Source organism: Schistocerca nitens, chromosome 4 (assembly GCF_023898315.1).
Source record: "Schistocerca nitens isolate TAMUIC-IGC-003100 chromosome 4, iqSchNite1.1, whole genome shotgun sequence".
NCBI lineage: Eukaryota > Metazoa > Arthropoda > Insecta > Orthoptera > Acrididae > Schistocerca > Schistocerca nitens.
This window is the reverse complement of record NC_064617.1, coordinates 793572180-793594283: the sequence shown is the minus strand read 5'-3', so window position 1 is coordinate 793594283 and position 22104 is coordinate 793572180. Positions and strand designations below refer to the sequence as shown.

The window sequence follows — 22104 nt, the reverse complement described above, 5'->3', positions numbered from 1 at the left end:
TCAGCTTCATAACGAATGCATGCCGAAACCCGGGATCGAACCAGGGACCTTTAGATCTTCAGTCTAACGCTCTCCCAACTGAGCTATTTCGGCTGACGTGGAACGTCTCTGTTTTGTACGTCTTCGTTAACCTCTGCCTCGTCGCCAATTTCACAGTCGTCTTCGTCTATAAGACACAGGGACGCTGAAAGGCGAGCAGCAGATGCAGTGAAGCACCACACACATTTCTTCTGCTTCCATCATCGTAACAAGCAAACACGTCGACTCGATTCATGTAATATTGACTTCGCTGACGCTAGAAAACCGGTGCTATATCGATGCCACGTGCAACTCGTGTGCAGAGAACGAGACACAAGAAGGAGTGAGCCTCTCCACCGTGTGAGAGGCAGTATCTAGCAGATACACACGGTAAAACATTTGACTTGCGCTAGCTCATAAATTGCTACACGTCATCGTCTGCAAGCTAAAATGGACACATCTGCACTGCCCAGAGAGGCGACACTTGCACTGACACCTGGTGGACGGCTGCGAGACGAGGAGATGAGCTGTGGCTTCTGGGCGCGACTTTAGCGCTGCACCCTGTAGCCAAGAACACTGCACATTGCTGGCGACCCACGTGTTTAGTAGTGACGCAACCGCTAGGATGCAGCTGAACGTCCATCTTCTGTGAGCGAGAAAATTTTCGCAGTCGGCAGGACTCGAACCTGCGCTCCCAGAGGGAATCTGATTTCAAGTCAGACGCCTTAACCACTCGGCCACGACTGCCGGTGGCAAAAAGCGTCTTCCGACAAGTGAAAGTGCCACCTTGAGAAGCAATCCGATGGCAGAAAGCGCCTTGGCCTCACTCTTTTCTCTAGTGTTTCCATGGCCAGCACATTAGCCGTTACGAAAGTGTGTTAATTTTCGCCCAGGCAGAGGCTTGGACCCAACACCCTTTGGTTGAAAACCTAACGCTCTACCGACTGAGCTATCGTACAGCTGCGTGATGAGCGACTGATTCACATGTCGTAATTACTGGCTTATGGCTCCAATGGCGACTTCACCGACTTCCCACTGACGCACCGCTGACGCTAGTTTTCTGTCCTCTTAAGCGGTGGACATACTTGCAAGTAGCTGCGAGATCTTAAGAAAAGAAACGCTGCACCATTGCTTTTGCCGCACTCGAATGACTGAATTACGATTCTTAAAAAGAAATGAATGTTCGCTCTGTCCAAAACTTCCAAGCACATGTGTGTACTCACAAACCCGGCGTCGGCGCGAGAAAATGACGGGAGCGCACTCGTGGGCCTGCGACGGCTTTCTGCAGTCCCAGCGTCAGTGCGTGGTGAACCGGTAACCACAGGAAGCAGCGGCCGTCGCGGAACTCTGTATTCTTAAATTTTCGTCTTGTTGAGAGTGGCGTCATTGGTTTGCACCCGCGTTCATGCGTGTGAAAATATTTGCTCTTCTTTACGCAAAATCGCACGCAGCCGGTAGGACTCGAACCTACGCTCCCAGAGGGAATCTGATTTCGAGTCAGACGCCTTAACCACTCGGCCACGACTGCGCGGAGCGCGATCATCTCCCGTCACATGCAACTGCTACCGTTTAAAGCACTGTGGTGGCAGGAAACGGCGTAGTTACATTCTCTTCCGTAGTGTTTCCGCCGCTACTAGACGAATCACTACCAAAGCATTAAAATTTCCGCCCGGACAGGGATTTGAACCCTGGACCCTTAGGTTAAAAGCCTAATGCTCTACCGGCTGAGCTATCCGGGCTCACACGACGTTAGCAAACCTTCCACGATGCACAACTATACATTGACTCATGTCCTTTACTGTTGTGCAATCGCTGCATGGAGCCGTAACTAATAAAACGTCGCCTGGATGCTGTCTACAAACTTATCGTGCTAAGCTCGTAACAGACTATCGAAGAATACTGACACACGACGCAAAAACAAATTGCAGCAGTCGTTACGTCTCATGCGTTGGAGCAGAGGATTTACGTGTTTTGTTGACACTCACTGGGCAACTCGAAAATTCACAAGCATTTTGAATGCAATGTTTCCCACGTTTTCGCTCATTTCACAGTTCCGTTGGAGACGTTCTTCACGTCCTGACACAAAAAAGGGAACGCAGTCGGTAGCACATTTTTTTTTATTTTCTTGCTTCCCAGGCAGTTGCCTACTGTGTTCCTCTTATGGCATGCACTAGACAACCAGAACAGCTACAGGAGGGAGTCACCTTTGTTCTCGGCGGTAGTTACATTATCACAAACTCGAGCAATTCCATTGGCGTCAGCTTCAAAACGAATGCATGCCGAAACCCGGGATCGAACCAGGGACCTTTAGATCTTCAGTCTAACGCTCTCCCAACTGAGCTATTTCGGCTGACGTGGAACGTCTCTGTTTTGTACGTCTTCGTTAACCTCTGCCTCGTCGCCAATTTCACAGTCGTCTTCGTCTATAAGACACAGGGACGCTGAAAGGCGAGCAGCAGATGCAGTGAAGCACCACACACATTTCTTCTGCTTCCATCATCGTAACAAGCAAACACGTCGACTCGATTCATGTAATATTGACTTCGCTGACGCTAGAAAACCGGTGCTATATCGATGCCACGTGCAACTCGTGTGCAGAGAACGAGACACAAGAAGGAGTGAGCCTCTCCACCGTGTGAGAGGCAGTATCTAGCAGATACACACGGTAAAACATTTGACTTGCGCTAGCTCATAAATTGCTACACGTCATCGTCTGCAAGCTAAAATGGACACATCTGCACTGCCCAGAGAGGCGACACTTGCACTGACACCTGGTGGACGGCTGCGAGACGAGGAGATGAGCTGTGGCTTCTGGGCGCGACTTTAGCGCTGCACCCTGTAGCCAAGAACACTGCACATTGCTGGCGACCCACGTGTTTAGTAGTGACGCAACCGCTAGGATGCAGCTGAACGTCCATCTTCTGTGAGCGAGAAAATTTTCGCAGTCGGCAGGACTCGAACCTGCGCTCCCAGAGGGAATCTGATTTCAAGTCAGACGCCTTAACCACTCGGCCACGACTGCCGGTGGCAAAAAGCGTCTTCCGACAAGTGAAAGTGCCACCTTGAGAAGCAATCCGATGGCAGAAAGCGCCTTGGCCTCACTCTTTTCTCTAGTGTTTCCATGGCCAGCACATTAGCCGTTACGAAAGTGTGTTAATTTTCGCCCAGGCAGAGGCTTGGACCCAACACCCTTTGGTTGAAAACCTAACGCTCTACCGACTGAGCTATCGTACAGCTGCGTGATGAGCGACTGATTCACATGTCGTAATTACTGGCTTATGGCTCCAATGGCGACTTCACCGACTTCCCACTGACGCACCGCTGACGCTAGTTTTCTGTCCTCTTAAGCGGTGGACATACTTGCAAGTAGCTGCGAGATCTTAAGAAAAGAAACGCTGCACCATTGCTTTTGCCGCACTCGAATGACTGAATTACGATTCTTAAAAAGAAATGAATGTTCGCTCTGTCCAAAACTTCCAAGCACATGTGTGTACTCACAAACTCGGCGTCGGCGCGAGAAAATGACGGGAGCGCACTCGTGGGCCTGCGACGGCTTTCTGCAGTCCCAGCGTCAGTGCGTGGTGAACCGGTAACCACAGGAAGCAGCGGCCGTCGCGGAACTCTGTATTCTTAGATTTTCGTCTTGTTGAGAGTGGCGTCATTGGTTTGCACCCGCGTTCATGCGTGTGAAAATATTTGCTCTTCTTTACGCAAAATCGCACGCAGCCGGTAGGACTCGAACCTACGCTCCCAGAGGGAATCTGATTTCGAGTCAGACGCCTTAACCACTCGGCCACGACTGCGCGGAGCGCGATCATCTCCCGTCACATGCAACTGCTACCGTTTAAAGCACTGTGGTGGCAGGAAACGGCGTAGTTACATTCTCTTCCGTAGTGTTTCCGCCGCTACTAGACGAATCACTACCAAAGCATTAAAATTTCCGCCCGGACAGGGATTTGAACCCTGGACCCTTAGGTTAAAAGCCTAATGCTCTACCGGCTGAGCTATCCGGGCTCACACGACGTTAGCAAACCTTCCACGATGCACAACTATACATTGACTCATGTCCTTTACTGTTGTGCAATCGCTGCATGGAGCCGTAACTAATAAAACGTCGCCTGGATGCTGTCTACAAACTTATCGTGCTAAGCTCGTAACAGACTATCGAAGAATACTGACACACGACGCAAAAACAAATTGCAGCAGTCGTTACGTCTCATGCGTTGGAGCAGAGGATTTACGTGTTTTGTTGACACTCACTGGGCAACTCGAAAATTCACAAGCATTTTGAATGCAATGTTTCCCACGTTTTCGCTCATTTCACAGTTCCGTTGGAGACGTTCTTCACGTCCTGACACAAAAAAGGGAACGCAGTCGGTAGCACATTTTTTTTTATTTTCTTGCTTACCAGGCAGTTGCCTACTGTGTTCCTCTTATGGCATGCACTAGACAACCAGAACAGCTACAGGAGGGAGTCACCTTTGTTCTCGGCGGTAGTTACATTATCACAAACTCGAGCAATTCCATTGGCGTCAGCTTCAAAACGAATGCATGCCGAAACCCGGGATCGAACCAGGGACCTTTAGATCTTCAGTCTAACGCTCTCCCAACTGAGCTATTTCGGCTGACGTGGAACGTCTCTGTTTTGTACGTCTTCGTTAACCTCTGCCTCGTCGCCAATTTCACAGTCGTCTTCGTCTATAAGACACAGGGACGCTGAAAGGCGAGCAGCAGATGCAGTGAAGCACCACACACATTTCTTCTGCTTCCATCATCGTAACAAGCAAACACGTCGACTCGATTCATGTAATATTGACTTCGCTGACGCTAGAAAACCGGTGCTATATCGATGCCACGTGCAACTCGTGTGCAGAGAACGAGACACAAGAAGGAGTGAGCCTCTCCACCGTGTGAGAGGCAGTATCTAGCAGATACACACGGTAAAACATTTGACTTGCGCTAGCTCATAAATTGCTACACGTCATCGTCTGCAAGCTAAAATGGACACATCTGCACTGCCCAGAGAGGCGACACTTGCACTGACACCTGGTGGACGGCTGCGAGACGAGGAGATGAGCTGTGGCTTCTGGGCGCGACTTTAGCGCTGCACCCTGTAGCCAAGAACACTGCACATTGCTGGCGACCCACGTGTTTAGTAGTGACGCAACCGCTAGGATGCAGCTGAACGTCCATCTTCTGTGAGCGAGAAAATTTTCGCAGTCGGCAGGACTCGAACCTGCGCTCCCAGAGGGAATCTGATTTCAAGTCAGACGCCTTAACCACTCGGCCACGACTGCCGGTGGCAAAAAGCGTCTTCCGACAAGTGAAAGTGCCACCTTGAGAAGCAATCCGATGGCAGAAAGCGCCTTGGCCTCACTCTTTTCTCTAGTGTTTCCATGGCCAGCACATTAGCCGTTACGAAAGTGTGTTAATTTTCGCCCAGGCAGAGGCTTGGACCCAACACCCTTTGGTTGAAAACCTAACGCTCTACCGACTGAGCTATCGTACAGCTGCGTGATGAGCGACTGATTCACATGTCGTAATTACTGGCTTATGGCTCCAATGGCGACTTCACCGACTTCCCGCTGACGCTAGTTTTCTGTCCTCTTAAGCGGTGGACATACTTGCAAGTAGCTGCGAGATCTTAAGAAAAGAAACGCTGCACCATTGCTTTTGCCGCACTCGAATGACTGAATTACGATTCTTAAAAAGAAATGAATGTTCGCTCTGTCCAAAACTTCCAAGCACATGTGTGTACTCACAAACTCGGCGTCGGCGCGAGAAAATGACGGGAGCGCACTCGTGGGCCTGCGACGGCTTTCTGCAGTCCCAGCGTCAGTGCGTGGTGAACCGGTAACCACAGGAAGCAGCGGCCGTCGCGGAACTCTGTATTCTTAAATTTTCGTCTTGTTGAGAGTGGCGTCATTGGTTTGCACCCGCGTTCATGCGTGTGAAAATATTTGCTCTTCTTTACGCAAAATCGCACGCAGCCGGTAGGACTCGAACCTACGCTCCCAGAGGGAATCTGATTTCGAGTCAGACGCCTTAACCACTCGGCCACGACTGCGCGGAGCGCGATCATCTCCCGTCACATGCAACTGCTACCGTTTAAAGCACTGTGGTGGCAGGAAACGGCGTAGTTACATTCTCTTCCGTAGTGTTTCCGCCGCTACTAGACGAATCACTACCAAAGCATTAAAATTTCCGCCCGGACAGGGATTTGAACCCTGGACCCTTAGGTTAAAAGCCTAATGCTCTACCGGCTGAGCTATCCGGGCTCACACGACGTTAGCAAACCTTCCACGATGCACAACTATACATTGACTCATGTCCTTTACTGTTGTGCAATCGCTGCATGGAGCCGTAACTAATAAAACGTCGCCTGGATGCTGTCTACAAACTTATCGTGCTAAGCTCGTAACAGACTATCGAAGAATACTGACACACGACGCAAAAACAAATTGCAGCAGTCGTTACGTCTCATGCGTTGGAGCAGAGGATTTACGTGTTTTGTTGACACTCACTGGGCAACTCGAAAATTCACAAGCATTTTGAATGCAATGTTTCCCACGTTTTCGCTCATTTCACAGTTCCGTTGGAGACGTTCTTCACGTCCTGACACAAAAAAGGGAACGCAGTCGGTAGCACATTTTTTTTTATTTTCTTGCTTCCCAGGCAGTTGCCTACTGTGTTCCTCTTATGGCATGCACTAGACAACCAGAACAGCTACAGGAGGGAGTCACCTTTGTTCTCGGCGGTAGTTACATTATCACAAACTCGAGCAATTCCATTGGCGTCAGCTTCAAAACGAATGCATGCCGAAACCCGGGATCGAACCAGGGACCTTTAGATCTTCAGTCTAACGCTCTCCCAACTGAGCTATTTCGGCTGACGTGGAACGTCTCTGTTTTGTACGTCTTCGTTAACCTCTGCCTCGTCGCCAATTTCACAGTCGTCTTCGTCTATAAGACACAGGGACGCTGAAAGGCGAGCAGCAGATGCAGTGAAGCACCACACACATTTCTTCTGCTTCCATCATCGTAACAAGCAAACACGTCGACTCGATTCATGTAATATTGACTTCGCTGACGCTAGAAAACCGGTGCTATATCGATGCCACGTGCAACTCGTGTGCAGAGAACGAGACACAAGAAGGAGTGAGCCTCTCCACCGTGTGAGAGGCAGTATCTAGCAGATACACACGGTAAAACATTTGACTTGCGCTAGCTCATAAATTGCTACACGTCATCGTCTGCAAGCTAAAATGGACACATCTGCACTGCCCAGAGAGGCGACACTTGCACTGACACCTGGTGGACGGCTGCGAGACGAGGAGATGAGCTGTGGCTTCTGGGCGCGACTTTAGCGCTGCACCCTGTAGCCAAGAACACTGCACATTGCTGGCGACCCACGTGTTTAGTAGTGACGCAACCGCTAGGATGCAGCTGAACGTCCATCTTCTGTGAGCGAGAAAATTTTCGCAGTCGGCAGGACTCGAACCTGCGCTCCCAGAGGGAATCTGATTTCAAGTCAGACGCCTTAACCACTCGGCCACGACTGCCGGTGGCAAAAAGCGTCTTCCGACAAGTGAAAGTGCCACCTTGAGAAGCAATCCGATGGCAGAAAGCGCCTTGGCCTCACTCTTTTCTCTAGTGTTTCCATGGCCAGCACATTAGCCGTTACGAAAGTGTGTTAATTTTCGCCCAGGCAGAGGCTTGGACCCAACACCCTTTGGTTGAAAACCTAACGCTCTACCGACTGAGCTATCGTACAGCTGCGTGATGAGCGACTGATTCACATGTCGTAATTACTGGCTTATGGCTCCAATGGCGACTTCACCGACTTCCCACTGACGCACCGCTGACGCTAGTTTTCTGTCCTCTTAAGCGGTGGACATACTTGCAAGTAGCTGCGAGATCTTAAGAAAAGAAACGCTGCACCATTGCTTTTGCCGCACTCGAATGACTGAATTACGATTCTTAAAAAGAAATGAATGTTCGCTCTGTCCAAAACTTCCAAGCACATGTGTGTACTCACAAACCCGGCGTCGGCGCGAGAAAATGACGGGAGCGCACTCGTGGGCCTGCGACGGCTTTCTGCAGTCCCAGCGTCAGTGCGTGGTGAACCGGTAACCACAGGAAGCAGCGGCCGTCGCGGAACTCTGTATTCTTAAATTTTCGTCTTGTTGAGAGTGGCGTCATTGGTTTGCACCCGCGTTCATGCGTGTGAAAATATTTGCTCTTCTTTACGCAAAATCGCACGCAGCCGGTAGGACTCGAACCTACGCTCCCAGAGGGAATCTGATTTCGAGTCAGACGCCTTAACCACTCGGCCACGACTGCGCGGAGCGCGATCATCTCCCGTCACATGCAACTGCTACCGTTTAAAGCACTGTGGTGGCAGGAAACGGCGTAGTTACATTCTCTTCCGTAGTGTTTCCGCCGCTACTAGACGAATCACTACCAAAGCATTAAAATTTCCGCCCGGACAGGGATTTGAACCCTGGACCCTTAGGTTAAAAGCCTAATGCTCTACCGGCTGAGCTATCCGGGCTCACACGACGTTAGCAAACCTTCCACGATGCACAACTATACATTGACTCATGTCCTTTACTGTTGTGCAATCGCTGCATGGAGCCGTAACTAATAAAACGTCGCCTGGATGCTGTCTACAAACTTATCGTGCTAAGCTCGTAACAGACTATCGAAGAATACTGACACACGACGCAAAAACAAATTGCAGCAGTCGTTACGTCTCATGCGTTGGAGCAGAGGATTTACGTGTTTTGTTGACACTCACTGGGCAACTCGAAAATTCACAAGCATTTTGAATGCAATGTTTCCCACGTTTTCGCTCATTTCACAGTTCCGTTGGAGACGTTCTTCACGTCCTGACACAAAAAAGGGAACGCAGTCGGTAGCACATTTTTTTTTATTTTCTTGCTTCCCAGGCAGTTGCCTACTGTGTTCCTCTTATGGCATGCACTAGACAACCAGAACAGCTACAGGAGGGAGTCACCTTTGTTCTCGGCGGTAGTTACATTATCACAAACTCGAGCAATTCCATTGGCGTCAGCTTCAAAACGAATGCATGCCGAAACCCGGGATCGAACCAGGGACCTTTAGATCTTCAGTCTAACGCTCTCCCAACTGAGCTATTTTTTTTTTTTTTTTTTTTTTTTTTTAATAGGAATCTGGTGGGACTCGAACCCACAATCCCCGGTTTAGGAGACCGATGCCTTATCCATTTTTTTTTTTTTTTTTTTTGACCTTCTGCGTGTTTTTTTTTTTTTTTTTTTTTTTTTTTTTTTTTTTTTTTTCTAGTCAGACGCCTTAACCACTTTTTTTTTTTTTTTTTTTTTTTTTTTTTTTTTTACGCCTTAACCACTTTTTTTTTTTTTTTACGCCTTAACCACGTTTTTTTTTTTTTTTTTTTTTAGACGCCTTAACCACTTTTTTTTTTTTTTTTTATATTAACACCTTAACCACTTTTAATTTTTTTTTTTTTTTTTTTTTTTTTTTTTTTTGGAAAATCAACAAACTAAAAAACTCTTCTTTGCTGGTCTCTCATAGCTTCTGGAGAAAATTAGAAAAAAAAAAATGGCTCCGTTGCTAACACAAGTATAGTTCTCAGTTTCCGGTGTACTGGAGTGGAGTCTGTGAGTGGAGGTATATGGGGGGGGGGGGGTGTGGGAGGCAGGACACGAGACAGAAGCAGTGGGGCCTCTTCGCGGCACTACTGGAGTCCCGCGGCCTGTGCCCACCCCCGTAGACTCATATACCTTACCCTATACCCATTCTATTAAATATTATTTTAAGCATATTGCCGAAAGTGTTGCCATGATTGGGATAGCTGCAGGTTTTCGCGAATGCGATTTCCATAAACATCTTGAATTCCAAGTGATCGTCACCACCAAGGTTATTGAAAACATAGCTGGAATAGTTGCCCAGCAACCACATAACTACGTTATTTTTCGCCGGCGGATAATATCGCACGTCGGGTCGAGACAACACAGTCGAAGGTATGTTGGCGGTTGTAGTCCTGGTAACAATGGCTATTTTTTCTCTCAGCCAGCCCCAATTTCGTGCACGTTCTCTGCAGGTATAACGGTGCATAACAGTATCCACCAGTTGACAGCTATGGCAGAGAGGTGTATCACTGAGTCCGATTTTATGCAGCCTCTCATTGGTGCTAATCACATCATTGATTGCTTTGTACCATGCAGTGCGAGACGCTGAAGTAAGGACACGGGAGCTGACATTACGCCATACCATATCCCAGTTGATGCCACGGTACTTCGTAACAATTGGATTCGGTCCTTCGTGTTGTCGCCAGTATGCCAATATTGCTGGAGCCGCTAAATGTCGAGAATTTAAGAGTTCTCGACCGATGTAGCTGCGTGCAAGATAATAATCTCGGATGTGTTTGAGCTGGTAACTGATGGTCTGAATGTTCAGCGGGGGGTCAAGACTTTGCGGCCTGACGGCAGTGAATAATTGCGCCGTAATGCCCGAAGGGTAATTGTTAATAATAGAGACCGTCCTTGTAACATAGAGAGCTGCTGCCTTTTTCTTGATGTCGACTAAGCCCATCCCTCCGTTTAGGGGGTGGAGTGTTGCAGTTTTGGCAGATACGCGAAAAATTTCCCCGCGCCAAATAAAATTAGTTATCTTCGACATAATATTTCTAGCAAGTACTGCAGGGAGCGGCAGAAGCTGCGCCATGTAATACGCCTTTGATAAAATACAGGCGTTGATAAGTTGAATACGATCAAATTGGTTGAGGCTGCGATGGTAATTATCAATTAGGGCACCATTTATTTTACGTGCTACATCCCGCCAGTTAGCCGCTATCATCTTTAGAGAGGACGCCGTCAACATGATCCCCAGAGCCTTGTGTACTCTGACTTGTGTAGCATAATCGACACGCAAATGCTGGAGGCCACACAGGTTCAGAAATTTGCTTTTTTGTTCATTTAACTGCGCCCCTGACGCCAGACAGTATTTCCGAAGTTCAGTCGCTAATATGGTGACATCATCGACATTGCGAATCACCACACCCACATCGTCGGCATAGGCACCGATTACACTTTTTACCCCAGAAATGGTAATCCCAGTGAGTTTCGTCTGCAATTGTTGTAACAGAGGTTCAAGGGAGAGTACAAAAAGCAACATGGACAAGGGGCTCCCTTGTGGAACCCCTCTGTTGATTTGTATTGGCCGCGTCAGTTGTGAGTTAACGGAAAGTTTTGCAGTGATTCCCATGGCCACGTGTTTAATCATGGCAATCGTGTTCCGAGAGAAACCCAATCTTTGCATAGTCTCGAGGAGGTACGCGTGATTTACGAGATCAAAAGCTTTAAAAAAATCAAGAAAGATCAGCCCACATTTCATGTTACTAGCGCTCGTTAAAGCAATGACATCTCGGTAAAAGGCAGCCGTTTGCAGAATTGTTCGTCTAAAGGCACATGTCTGCTGTTGGCCTATGATTTTAGCAGTGAGTGGCATGAGTCTCACGTTAATTGCGCGAGCCACGATCTTATAATCAGAGTTTAATAACGATATTGGTCGGAAATTGGTGATAGTTTTAGTACCTCTGTTTTTAGGGAGAAGCACAATTTTACATTCTTTAAAGACGGGTGGGACAGACGTTCCTTGCAAGACTTCGTTCACGACTTGAGTAATTTTGTCCCCGATGATGTGCCAATAGTGCTTGTAAAATTCAACTGGTAAGCCATCAGGGCCAGGGGATTTATTAAGTGGCGAACTGCATACAACCTCCAAAACATCTTTATTACTGAAGGCTAACGAGATGGAGTCATTTTCTTCCCTTGTTACGGTAGATGAAATGGCATTAAACAGTCCATCATAGCAGTCGTCGTGTAGAGACGCTGATGCGTAGGTGTTGACATAATAGTCGTGCAGAGCGTTGACAATCTCTCGCTGAGTGTCAATCGTTCTTCCATCCTCGAGTTTCAGGGCATCAATAAAAGTCCGCCTCCTGTTCTTTGTATGTTTGACGAGGTGGTACAGAGCGGCTGCTTCATCATCTCTGACCGACGTCACTTTAGATTTTATCTTAAGGCCGTCCAGTTGCATCCTCTTCAGACTGATTAATTTTGCCTTTATTTTCCGAATGTCGTCGATTCTGGTAGTCGTCGCGTCTGCACGATCGTACAGGTCCCGTAAGATTGTGTAATAAAATTCCATCGTCTTTTTGATCTCCGCCGCCCTTTCAATTCCGAAGTACATGATGACATTTCGCAGTTTCGGCTTTGCCTGCAGAGTCCACCACTCTATAGTGCTACGAAATCTGTTAGTAGCGCGCAAGCACTGCTCCCAAGCTCGACGCACCCCCTCCTCCAGCTCAACATCCGTTAACAAAGACACATTCAGGTTCCATTGACTTTTATACCATCGTGTGGGTTGTGGAAGTAATTTCAGGCACGCGATGACACCACTGTGATCGGAGAAACTGGAGGGGATCGTCTCTACTTTTAATAAATCATTCTCGAAAACGTCTGAAACATAAATCCTGTCGATTCTGCTACAGGAATTCGCGACGATGTGCGTGAAGCGGACCAACGTCGGGTACCGAATTTCCCACGCATCTTTAAGTTGGAGGTCGTTCACGAGGCGCTTTAATTCAGACGAATAATTAAAATTTGGGGACTGATCTTTCCGGGATAAGACACAATTAAAATCACCACCAATGATAAGGCGTCGGGGATTTTTCCTAAATAAATAGAGTATATGTTCCCGAAAAAAAGTAGCTCGTTCTGCTCTATAGGTATTGCCAGAAGGTGCGTACAAGTTGATGATGGTGACGCCGTAAACGGTGATCCCCACCCCTCTACCCGATTCCAATTTGTCAATCTCAGTAACTGGAATCCCTTCTCTAATTAAGATTGCGGTCCCCACAGTCGTTTCCGGGGAAAAATTCGTAATTCCGACAAACCCAGGAATAGTAAAAAGTGGCATGGACACCTCCTGCAAAAGTGCTATATCAGTTCCTGACTCATACAGATATTGTTTTAAGGCATTCAGTTTCACTTCTGATCTGATTTTATTAATATTGAGGGTCGTGATCGTATAGGCCTGTGACATAATTACCGGACGTCTGAGAGAAAGAGGAATCAACTGCCTTTAGTTGTCCACATCTTCATGCCATTCCATCGTAGTAGCGGCCGCGGAATTCGTGTCTGGAACGTCACTGAGTTGTTCTCTTGCGTCTTTGTTTTTACTCTTTTTCCGGACAGCATTAACATTAGGCGGCACTCGGATCCTGTGACGGACACTGTGTAGCACCGCTGCAGTCGGAGGCGTGGGAGGATCTTGGGTGATGTCAAGCTTCTCTCCTGACAAACCTTGCGCCGGGAGCGGATGCGCCGAACCCTCTGGCGAGCGATCAGCTGAGCCACCACTTTCACTATCAGTTTGTTTGGCAATACTCGCTGCCCGAAGCTGTTTGTTGTCACTGACAGTCCCGGGCTGCTGTGTTTGTATACCGTCACGGAGTTGTTGACATTCGTGTTGTTCTGAGGCTAGGGCCGGAGCGGCTGCCACGTGTTGTGTACCGTCCGCGCTTGGAGACAGTGTTTGTATACCATCACAGCGAGCCTCAATGTGTGTACTTCCAGCAGACACGTGCGCCACACCTACTTGTTGACCTTCCTGAGTGTGCTGTTGCGGAAGTTCTGAGACATGAGCCTGTGGTAACTGAACGGCATCTACGGAAGTATCGGCGCTTGAAAGTGCGGTAGAAGAATCGTCCACAATGGCTGCACCGGTTATAACCTTTGCGTCCGAAGCGGTTCCCCGGACGTCCGGTTCCGGGGTCTCGTGCGTACTGAATGTGTCATCATCAGAGTCACGGCTGTCACAAGTTCGACGCCTCTTATTAGTCGTGGCATCGACTTTCGCTGGTGGCTTAGCATCATTATCTCTCCTAACCAGAGCCGGAAACTCTTCAGGGCGAATTTCTTGTAGCTCTTCCGAAGGTACTTCAGAACTAGGGACCTCACGCTCTATCATAGGTTTAGCTGCCACTACATCAGCCAACGTAAGCCGTTTACGCTGCTGCAGCGAATTCTTTAGCACAAACATTCGCCTGGGACAGTCCTGACGCAAGTGACCACTCTCATTACAGATATGGCATGTGGGAGGTTGGCCACTGTAAGTAACGTGAGCCCTATAGTCACAAACGGTAATATGGGAGGGTATATTCTGCTTTATATGCATTTCTACAGATCTGACGCCACTGTAACATTGTAACCTGTGCTGGTTCGACCACCGTTCGTTTCGAATCTGCTTGATATCCCCGAATTTAGACAGAACCTCCTTCAGATAACAATTTTCTACTTCAGGGGGTAAATGAAAGATACGCACATTGGTATACTCTACGTCGGCATTGGAAATGAGCACAGTACTTACAGACTCGTCCCGGTGCCGAAAAACAGCTCTCCCTCCGTGTGTCGTCATAATCTTTTCCAGTAACACAGGATTCAGCAATTTTACAAAGAAACAATATTGCTCGGTATCATAATACGCAGTGTGCACTTGATCAGAGGTAATCCCAATAACATCCACAATCCAATCATGTATTTCCAAGGAACTAGGCTGCACGTAACGGGTAGACTTGTCGAAATCAAAACGGAGTGTACACTTTCGCGGAAATAACCTGGACATTGCAAACTATAGCTAGCGGTTGAACCGCTAGAATAACACAAGAACGAAAATCAAACTCGAGATCAAGATACACAAATCAGAACACTTCACGGTCAAAGAGAAAGTTAAGTAGTAATCACGACTTGTAAACACGTGTCGGAGCGGAGCACTTAATACGTCCGATCAGCACGGTGTCTCAGGCGCGACTTAACCACTCGGCCACGACTGCCGGTGGCAAAAAGCGTCTTCCGACAAGTGAAAGTGCCACCTTGAGAAGCAATCCGATGGCAGAAAGCGCCTTGGCCTCACTCTTTTCTCTAGTGTTTCCATGGCCAGCACATTAGCCGTTACGAAAGTGTGTTAATTTTCGCCCAGGCAGAGGCTTGGACCCAACACCCTTTGGTTGAAAACCTAACGCTCTACCGACTGAGCTATCGTACAGCTGCGTGATGAGCGACTGATTCACATGTCGTAATTACTGGCTTATGGCTCCAATGGCGACTTCACCGACTTCCCACTGACGCACCGCTGACGCTAGTTTTCTGTCCTCTTAAGCGGTGGACATACTTGCAAGTAGCTGCGAGATCTTAAGAAAAGAAACGCTGCACCATTGCTTTTGCCGCACTCGAATGACTGAATTACGATTCTTAAAAAGAAATGAATGTTCGCTCTGTCCAAAACTTCCAAGCACATGTGTGTACTCACAAACTCGGCGTCGGCGCGAGAAAATGACGGGAGCGCACTCGTGGGCCTGCGACGGCTTTCTGCAGTCCCAGCGTCAGTGCGTGGTGAACCGGTAACCACAGGAAGCAGCGGCCGTCGCGGAACTCTGTATTCTTAGATTTTCGTCTTGTTGAGAGTGGCGTCATTGGTTTGCACCCGCGTTCATGCGTGTGAAAATATTTGCTCTTCTTTACGCAAAATCGCACGCAGCCGGTAGGACTCGAACCTACGCTCCCAGAGGGAATCTGATTTCGAGTCAGACGCCTTAACCACTCGGCCACGACTGCGCGGAGCGCGATCATCTCCCGTCACATGCAACTGCTACCGTTTAAAGCACTGTGGTGGCAGGAAACGGCGTAGTTACATTCTCTTCCGTAGTGTTTCCGCCGCTACTAGACGAATCACTACCAAAGCATTAAAATTTCCGCCCGGACAGGGATTTGAACCCTGGACCCTTAGGTTAAAAGCCTAATGCTCTACCGGCTGAGCTATCCGGGCTCACACGACGTTAGCAAACCTTCCACGATGCACAACTATACATTGACTCATGTCCTTTACTGTTGTGCAATCGCTGCATGGAGCCGTAACTAATAAAACGTCGCCTGGATGCTGTCTACAAACTTATCGTGCTAAGCTCGTAACAGACTATCGAAGAATACTGACACACGACGCAAAAACAAATTGCAGCAGTCGTTACGTCTCATGCGTTGGAGCAGAGGATTTACGTGTTTTGTTGACACTCACTGGGCAACTCGAAAATTCACAAGCATTTTGAATGCAATGTTTCCCACGTTTTCGCTCATTTCACAGTTCCGTTGGAGACGTTCTTCACGTCCTGACACAAAAAAGGGAACGCAGTCGGTAGCACATTTTTTTTTATTTTCTTGCTTCCCAGGCAGTTGCCTACTGTGTTCCTCTTATGGCATGCACTAGACAACCAGAACAGCTACAGGAGGGAGTCACCTTTGTTCTCGGCGGTAGTTACATTATCACAAACTCGAGCAATTCCATTGGCGTCAGCTTCAAAACGAATGCATGCCGAAACCCGGGATCGAACCAGGGACCTTTAGATCTTCAGTCTAACGCTCTCCCAACTGAGCTATTTCGGCTGACGTGGAACGTCTCTGTTTTGTACGTCTTCGTTAACCTCTGCCTCGTCGCCAATTTCACAGTCGTCTTCGTCTATAAGACACAGGGACGCTGAAAGGCGAGCAGCAGATGCAGTGAAGCACCACACACATTTCTTCTGCTTCCATCATCGTAACAAGCAAACACGTCGACTCGATTCATGTAATATTGACTTCGCTGACGCTAGAAAACCGGTGCTATATCGATGCCACGTGCAACTCGTGTGCAGAGAACGAGACACAAGAAGGAGTGAGCCTCTCCACCGTGTGAGAGGCAGTATCTAGCAGATACACACGGTAAAACATTTGACTTGCGCTAGCTCATAAATTGCTACACGTCATCGTCTGCAAGCTAAAATGGACACATCTGCACTGCCCAGAGAGGCGACACTTGCACTGACACCTGGTGGACGGCTGCGAGACGAGGAGATGAGCTGTGGCTTCTGGGCGCGACTTTAGCGCTGCACCCTGTAGCCAAGAACACTGCACATTGCTGGCGACCCACGTGTTTAGTAGTGACGCAACCGCTAGGATGCAGCTGAACGTCCATCTTCTGTGAGCGAGAAAATTTTCGCAGTCGGCAGGACTCGAACCTGCGCTCCCAGAGGGAATCTGATTTCAAGTCAGACGCCTTAACCACTCGGCCACGACTGCCGGTGGCAAAAAGCGTCTTCCGACAAGTGAAAGTGCCACCTTGAGAAGCAATCCGATGGCAGAAAGCGCCTTGGCCTCACTCTTTTCTCTAGTGTTTCCTTGGCCAGCACATTAGCCGTTACGAAAGTGTGTTAATTTTCGCCCAGGCAGAGGCTTGGACCCAACACCCTTTGGTTGAAAACCTAACGCTCTACCGACTGAGCTATCGTACAGCTGCGTGATGAGCGACTGATTCACATGTCGTAATTACTGGCTTATGGCTCCAATGGCGACTTCACCGACTTCCCACTGACGCACCGCTGACGCTAGTTTTCTGTCCTCTTAAGCGGTGGACATACTTGCAAGTAGCTGCGAGATCTTAAGAAAAGAAACGCTGCACCATTGCTTTTGCCGCACTCGAATGACTGAATTACGATTCTTAAAAAGAAATGAATGTTCGCTCTGTCCAAAACTTCCAAGCACATGTGTGTACTCACAAACTCGGCGTCGGCGCGAGAAAATGACGGGAGCGCACTCGTGGGCCTGCGACGGCTTTCTGCAGTCCCAGCGTCAGTGCGTGGTGAACCGGTAACCACAGGAAGCAGCGGCCGTCGCGGAACTCTGTATTCTTAAATTTTCGTCTTGTTGAGAGTGGCGTCATTGGTTTGCACCCGCGTTCATGCGTGTGAAAATATTTGCTCTTCTTTACGCAAAATCGCACGCAGCCGGTAGGACTCGAACCTACGCTCCCAGAGGGAATCTGATTTCGAGTCAGACGCCTTAACCACTCGGCCACGACTGCGCGGAGCGCGATCATCTCCCGTCACATGCAACTGCTACCGTTTAAAGCACTGTGGTGGCAGGAAACGGCGTAGTTACATTCTCTTCCGTAGTGTTTCCGCCGCTACTAGACGAATCACTACCAAAGCATTAAAATTTCCGCCCGGACAGGGATTTGAACCCTGGACCCTTAGGTTAAAAGCCTAATGCTCTACCGGCTGAGCTATCCGGGCTCACACGACGTTAGCAAACCTTCCACGATGCACAACTATACATTGACTCATGTCCTTTACTGTTGTGCAATCGCTGCATGGAGCCGTAACTAATAAAACGTCGCCTGGATGCTGTCTACAAACTTATCGTGCTAAGCTCGTAACAGACTATCGAAGAATACTGACACACGACGCAAAAACAAATTGCAGCAGTCGTTACGTCTCATGCGTTGGAGCAGAGGATTTACGTGTTTTGTTGACACTCACTGGGCAACTCGAAAATTCACAAGCATTTTGAATGCAATGTTTCCCACGTTTTCGCTCATTTCACAGTTCCGTTGGAGACGTTCTTCACGTCCTGACACAAAAAAGGGAACGCAGTCGGTAGCACATTTTTTTTTATTTTCTTGCTTCCCAGGCAGTTGCCTACTGTGTTCCTCTTATGGCATGCACTAGACAACCAGAACAGCTACAGGAGGGAGTCACCTTTGTTCTCGGCGGTAGTTACATTATCACAAACTCGAGCAATTCCATTGGCGTCAGCTTCAAAACGAATGCATGCCGAAACCCGGGATCGAACCAGGGACCTTTAGATCTTCAGTCTAACGCTCTCCCAACTGAGCTATTTCGGCTGACGTGGAACGTCTCTGTTTTGTACGTCTTCGTTAACCTCTGCCTCGTCGCCAATTTCACAGTCGTCTTCGTCTATAAGACACAGGGACGCTGAAAGGCGAGCAGCAGATGCAGTGAAGCACCACACACATTTCTTCTGCTTCCATCATCGTAACAAGCAAACACGTCGACTCGATTCATGTAATATTGACTTCGCTGACGCTAGAAAACCGGTGCTATATCGATGCCACGTGCAACTCGTGTGCAGAGAACGAGACACAAGAAGGAGTGAGCCTCTCCACCGTGTGAGAGGCAGTATCTAGCAGATACACACGGTAAAACATTTGACTTGCGCTAGCTCATAAATTGCTACACGTCATCGTCTGCAAGCTAAAATGGACACATCTGCACTGCCCAGAGAGGCGACACTTGCACTGACACCTGGTGGACGGCTGCGAGACGAGGAGATGAGCTGTGGCTTCTGGGCGCGACTTTAGCGCTGCACCCTGTAGCCAAGAACACTGCACATTGCTGGCGACCCACGTGTTTAGTAGTGACGCAACCGCTAGGATGCAGCTGAACGTCCATCTTCTGTGAGCGAGAAAATTTTCGCAGTCGGCAGGACTCGAACCTGCGCTCCCAGAGGGAATCTGATTTCAAGTCAGACGCCTTAACCACTCGGCCACGACTGCCGGTGGCAAAAAGCGTCTTCCGACAAGTGAAAGTGCCACCTTGAGAAGCAATCCGATGGCAGAAAGCGCCTTGGCCTCACTCTTTTCTCTAGTGTTTCCATGGCCAGCACATTAGCCGTTACGAAAGTGTGTTAATTTTCGCCCAGGCAGAGGCTTGGACCCAACACCCTTTGGTTGAAAACCTAACGCTCTACCGACTGAGCTATCGTACAGCTGCGTGATGAGCGACTGATTCACATGTCGTAATTACTGGCTTATGGCTCCAATGGCGACTTCACCGACTTCCCACTGACGCACCGCTGACGCTAGTTTTCTGTCCTCTTAAGCGGTGGACATACTTGCAAGTAGCTGCGAGATCTTAAGAAAAGAAACGCTGCACCATTGCTTTTGCCGCACTCGAATGACTGAATTACGATTCTTAAAAAGAAATGAATGTTCGCTCTGTCCAAAACTTCCAAGCACATGTGTGTACTCACAAACTCGGCGTCGGCGCGAGAAAATGACGGGAGCGCACTCGTGGGCCTGCGACGGCTTTCTGCAGTCCCAGCGTCAGTGCGTGGTGAACCGGTAACCACAGGAAGCAGCGGCCGTCGCGGAACTCTGTATTCTTAGATTTTCGTCTTGTTGAGAGTGGCGTCATTGGTTTGCACCCGCGTTCATGCGTGTGAAAATATTTGCTCTTCTTTACGCAAAATCGCACGCAGCCGGTAGGACTCGAACCTACGCTCCCAGAGGGAATCTGATTTCGAGTCAGACGCCTTAACCACTCGGCCACGACTGCGCGGAGCGCGATCATCTCCCGTCACATGCAACTGCTACCGTTTAAAACACTGTGGTGGCAGGAAACGGCGTAGTTACATTCTCTTCCGTAGTGTTTCCGCCGCTACTAGACGAATCACTACCAAAGCATTAAAATTTCCGCCCGGACAGGGATTTGAACCCTGGACCCTTAGGTTAAAAGCCTAATGCTCTACCGGCTGAGCTATCCGGGCTCACACGACGTTAGCAAACCTTCCACGATGCACAACTATACATTGACTCATGTCCTTTACTGTTGTGCAATCGCTGCATGGAGCCGTAACTAATAAAACGTCGCCTGGATGCTGTCTACAAACTTATCGTGCTAAGCTCGTAACAGACTATCGAAGAATACTGACACACGACGCAAAAACAAATTGCAGCAGTCGTTACGTCTCATGCGTTGGAGCAGAGGATTTACGTGTTTTGTTGACACTCACTGGGCAACTCGAAAATTCACAAGCATTTTGAATGCAATGTTTCCCACGTTTTCGCTCATTTCACAGTTCCGTTGGAGACGTTCTTCACGTCCTGACACAAAAAAGGGAACGCAGTCGGTAGCACATTTTTTTTTATTTTCTTGCTTCCCAGGCAGTTGCCTACTGTGTTCCTCTTATGGCATGCACTAGACAACCAGAACAGCTACAGGAGGGAGTCACCTTTGTTCTCGGCGGTAGTTACATTATCACAAACTCGAGCAATTCCATTGGCGTCAGCTTCAAAACGAATGCATGCCGAAACCCGGGATCGAACCAGGGACCTTTAGATCTTCAGTCTAACGCTCTCCCAACTGAGCTATTTCGGCTGACGTGGAACGTCTCTGTTTTGTACGTCTTCGTTAACCTCTGCCTCGTCGCCAATTTCACAGTCGTCTTCGTCTATAAGACACAGGGACGCTGAAAGGCGAGCAGCAGATGCAGTGAAGCACCACACACATTTCTTCTGCTTCCATCATCGTAACAAGCAAACACGTCGACTCGATTCATGTAATATTGACTTCGCTGACGCTAGAAAACCGGTGCTATATCGATGCCACGTGCAACTCGTGTGCAGAGAACGAGACACAAGAAGGAGTGAGCCTCTCCACCGTGTGAGAGGCAGTATCTAGCAGATACACACGGTAAAACATTTGACTTGCGCTAGCTCATAAATTGCTACACGTCATCGTCTGCAAGCTAAAATGGACACATCTGCACTGCCCAGAGAGGCGACACTTGCACTGACACCTGGTGGACGGCTGCGAGACGAGGAGATGAGCTGTGGCTTCTGGGCGCGACTTTAGCGCTGCACCCTGTAGCCAAGAACACTGCACATTGCTGGCGACCCACGTGTTTAGTAGTGACGCAACCGCTAGGATGCAGCTGAACGTCCATCTTCTGTGAGCGAGAAAATTTTCGCAGTCGGCAGGACTCGAACCTGCGCTCCCAGAGGGAATCTGATTTCAAGTCAGACGCCTTAACCACTTTTTTTTTTTTTTTTTTTATATATATATTTTGAACAGACCACGTATGTAGGTCTCACAATGGCTGAGAGCACTCTGGTCCAGTCCTCTCGCCGAGGAAAAAAAAATCCCTGGCAGTACCGGGAATCGAACCAGGGTCCCCCAGCACAGTACTGAGCCACTTTCCCAACTTTTTTTTTACTTTTTTTTTTTTTAACAGACGAATGCTCTACGACTTTTTTTTTACGCCTTAACCACTTTTTTTTATTTTTATTTTTTTTTTATTTCCTTAACCACTTTTTTTTTTGCTCTATCCAACTTTTTTTGTTTTTTTGTGTATTTTTGTGTTTTTTTTTGTTTTTTTTACATGAAAAAAGAAACGGGCCGCCCACATGGAAAGCG

At 48.5% G+C, this 22104-nt stretch overlaps 27 non-coding genes across 27 annotated transcripts; all 27 read right to left on the bottom strand.

Moving 5' to 3' along the window:
• Nucleotides 1-20: 20 nt before the first annotated feature.
• On the bottom strand, nt 21-93 carry Trnaf-gaa (transfer RNA phenylalanine (anticodon GAA)). Its single transcript has one exon. It is a non-coding gene; the product is annotated as a tRNA-Phe (tRNA).
• Nucleotides 94-683: 590 nt separating this feature from the next.
• Nucleotides 684-765, bottom strand: Trnas-uga (transfer RNA serine (anticodon UGA)). The gene has a single exon. It is a non-coding gene; the product is annotated as a tRNA-Ser (tRNA).
• A 699-nt stretch (nt 766-1464) lies between these two features.
• On the bottom strand, nt 1465-1546 carry Trnas-cga (transfer RNA serine (anticodon CGA)). The gene has a single exon. It is a non-coding gene; the product is annotated as a tRNA-Ser (tRNA).
• A 138-nt stretch (nt 1547-1684) lies between these two features.
• Trnak-uuu (transfer RNA lysine (anticodon UUU)) lies at nt 1685-1757 on the bottom strand. Its single transcript has one exon. It is a non-coding gene; the product is annotated as a tRNA-Lys (tRNA).
• Nucleotides 1758-2295: 538 nt separating this feature from the next.
• On the bottom strand, nt 2296-2368 carry Trnaf-gaa (transfer RNA phenylalanine (anticodon GAA)). Its single transcript has one exon. It is a non-coding gene; the product is annotated as a tRNA-Phe (tRNA).
• A 590-nt stretch (nt 2369-2958) lies between these two features.
• Trnas-uga (transfer RNA serine (anticodon UGA)) lies at nt 2959-3040 on the bottom strand. The gene has a single exon. It is a non-coding gene; the product is annotated as a tRNA-Ser (tRNA).
• Nucleotides 3041-3739: 699 nt separating this feature from the next.
• Trnas-cga (transfer RNA serine (anticodon CGA)) lies at nt 3740-3821 on the bottom strand. The gene has a single exon. It is a non-coding gene; the product is annotated as a tRNA-Ser (tRNA).
• Nucleotides 3822-3959: 138 nt separating this feature from the next.
• Nucleotides 3960-4032, bottom strand: Trnak-uuu (transfer RNA lysine (anticodon UUU)). Its single transcript has one exon. It is a non-coding gene; the product is annotated as a tRNA-Lys (tRNA).
• A 538-nt stretch (nt 4033-4570) lies between these two features.
• Nucleotides 4571-4643, bottom strand: Trnaf-gaa (transfer RNA phenylalanine (anticodon GAA)). The gene has a single exon. It is a non-coding gene; the product is annotated as a tRNA-Phe (tRNA).
• A 590-nt stretch (nt 4644-5233) lies between these two features.
• Trnas-uga (transfer RNA serine (anticodon UGA)) lies at nt 5234-5315 on the bottom strand. Its single transcript has one exon. It is a non-coding gene; the product is annotated as a tRNA-Ser (tRNA).
• A 688-nt stretch (nt 5316-6003) lies between these two features.
• Trnas-cga (transfer RNA serine (anticodon CGA)) lies at nt 6004-6085 on the bottom strand. The gene has a single exon. It is a non-coding gene; the product is annotated as a tRNA-Ser (tRNA).
• A 138-nt stretch (nt 6086-6223) lies between these two features.
• Trnak-uuu (transfer RNA lysine (anticodon UUU)) lies at nt 6224-6296 on the bottom strand. Its single transcript has one exon. It is a non-coding gene; the product is annotated as a tRNA-Lys (tRNA).
• A 538-nt stretch (nt 6297-6834) lies between these two features.
• Trnaf-gaa (transfer RNA phenylalanine (anticodon GAA)) lies at nt 6835-6907 on the bottom strand. Its single transcript has one exon. It is a non-coding gene; the product is annotated as a tRNA-Phe (tRNA).
• Nucleotides 6908-7497: 590 nt separating this feature from the next.
• On the bottom strand, nt 7498-7579 carry Trnas-uga (transfer RNA serine (anticodon UGA)). Its single transcript has one exon. It is a non-coding gene; the product is annotated as a tRNA-Ser (tRNA).
• Nucleotides 7580-8278: 699 nt separating this feature from the next.
• Trnas-cga (transfer RNA serine (anticodon CGA)) lies at nt 8279-8360 on the bottom strand. The gene has a single exon. It is a non-coding gene; the product is annotated as a tRNA-Ser (tRNA).
• Nucleotides 8361-8498: 138 nt separating this feature from the next.
• Nucleotides 8499-8571, bottom strand: Trnak-uuu (transfer RNA lysine (anticodon UUU)). Its single transcript has one exon. It is a non-coding gene; the product is annotated as a tRNA-Lys (tRNA).
• Nucleotides 8572-15612: 7041 nt separating this feature from the next.
• Trnas-cga (transfer RNA serine (anticodon CGA)) lies at nt 15613-15694 on the bottom strand. The gene has a single exon. It is a non-coding gene; the product is annotated as a tRNA-Ser (tRNA).
• Nucleotides 15695-15832: 138 nt separating this feature from the next.
• Trnak-uuu (transfer RNA lysine (anticodon UUU)) lies at nt 15833-15905 on the bottom strand. Its single transcript has one exon. It is a non-coding gene; the product is annotated as a tRNA-Lys (tRNA).
• A 538-nt stretch (nt 15906-16443) lies between these two features.
• On the bottom strand, nt 16444-16516 carry Trnaf-gaa (transfer RNA phenylalanine (anticodon GAA)). The gene has a single exon. It is a non-coding gene; the product is annotated as a tRNA-Phe (tRNA).
• A 590-nt stretch (nt 16517-17106) lies between these two features.
• Trnas-uga (transfer RNA serine (anticodon UGA)) lies at nt 17107-17188 on the bottom strand. Its single transcript has one exon. It is a non-coding gene; the product is annotated as a tRNA-Ser (tRNA).
• A 699-nt stretch (nt 17189-17887) lies between these two features.
• On the bottom strand, nt 17888-17969 carry Trnas-cga (transfer RNA serine (anticodon CGA)). The gene has a single exon. It is a non-coding gene; the product is annotated as a tRNA-Ser (tRNA).
• Nucleotides 17970-18107: 138 nt separating this feature from the next.
• On the bottom strand, nt 18108-18180 carry Trnak-uuu (transfer RNA lysine (anticodon UUU)). Its single transcript has one exon. It is a non-coding gene; the product is annotated as a tRNA-Lys (tRNA).
• A 538-nt stretch (nt 18181-18718) lies between these two features.
• On the bottom strand, nt 18719-18791 carry Trnaf-gaa (transfer RNA phenylalanine (anticodon GAA)). Its single transcript has one exon. It is a non-coding gene; the product is annotated as a tRNA-Phe (tRNA).
• A 590-nt stretch (nt 18792-19381) lies between these two features.
• On the bottom strand, nt 19382-19463 carry Trnas-uga (transfer RNA serine (anticodon UGA)). The gene has a single exon. It is a non-coding gene; the product is annotated as a tRNA-Ser (tRNA).
• Nucleotides 19464-20162: 699 nt separating this feature from the next.
• On the bottom strand, nt 20163-20244 carry Trnas-cga (transfer RNA serine (anticodon CGA)). The gene has a single exon. It is a non-coding gene; the product is annotated as a tRNA-Ser (tRNA).
• Nucleotides 20245-20382: 138 nt separating this feature from the next.
• On the bottom strand, nt 20383-20455 carry Trnak-uuu (transfer RNA lysine (anticodon UUU)). The gene has a single exon. It is a non-coding gene; the product is annotated as a tRNA-Lys (tRNA).
• Nucleotides 20456-20993: 538 nt separating this feature from the next.
• On the bottom strand, nt 20994-21066 carry Trnaf-gaa (transfer RNA phenylalanine (anticodon GAA)). Its single transcript has one exon. It is a non-coding gene; the product is annotated as a tRNA-Phe (tRNA).
• Between the last annotated feature and the right edge of the window lie 1038 nt (nt 21067-22104).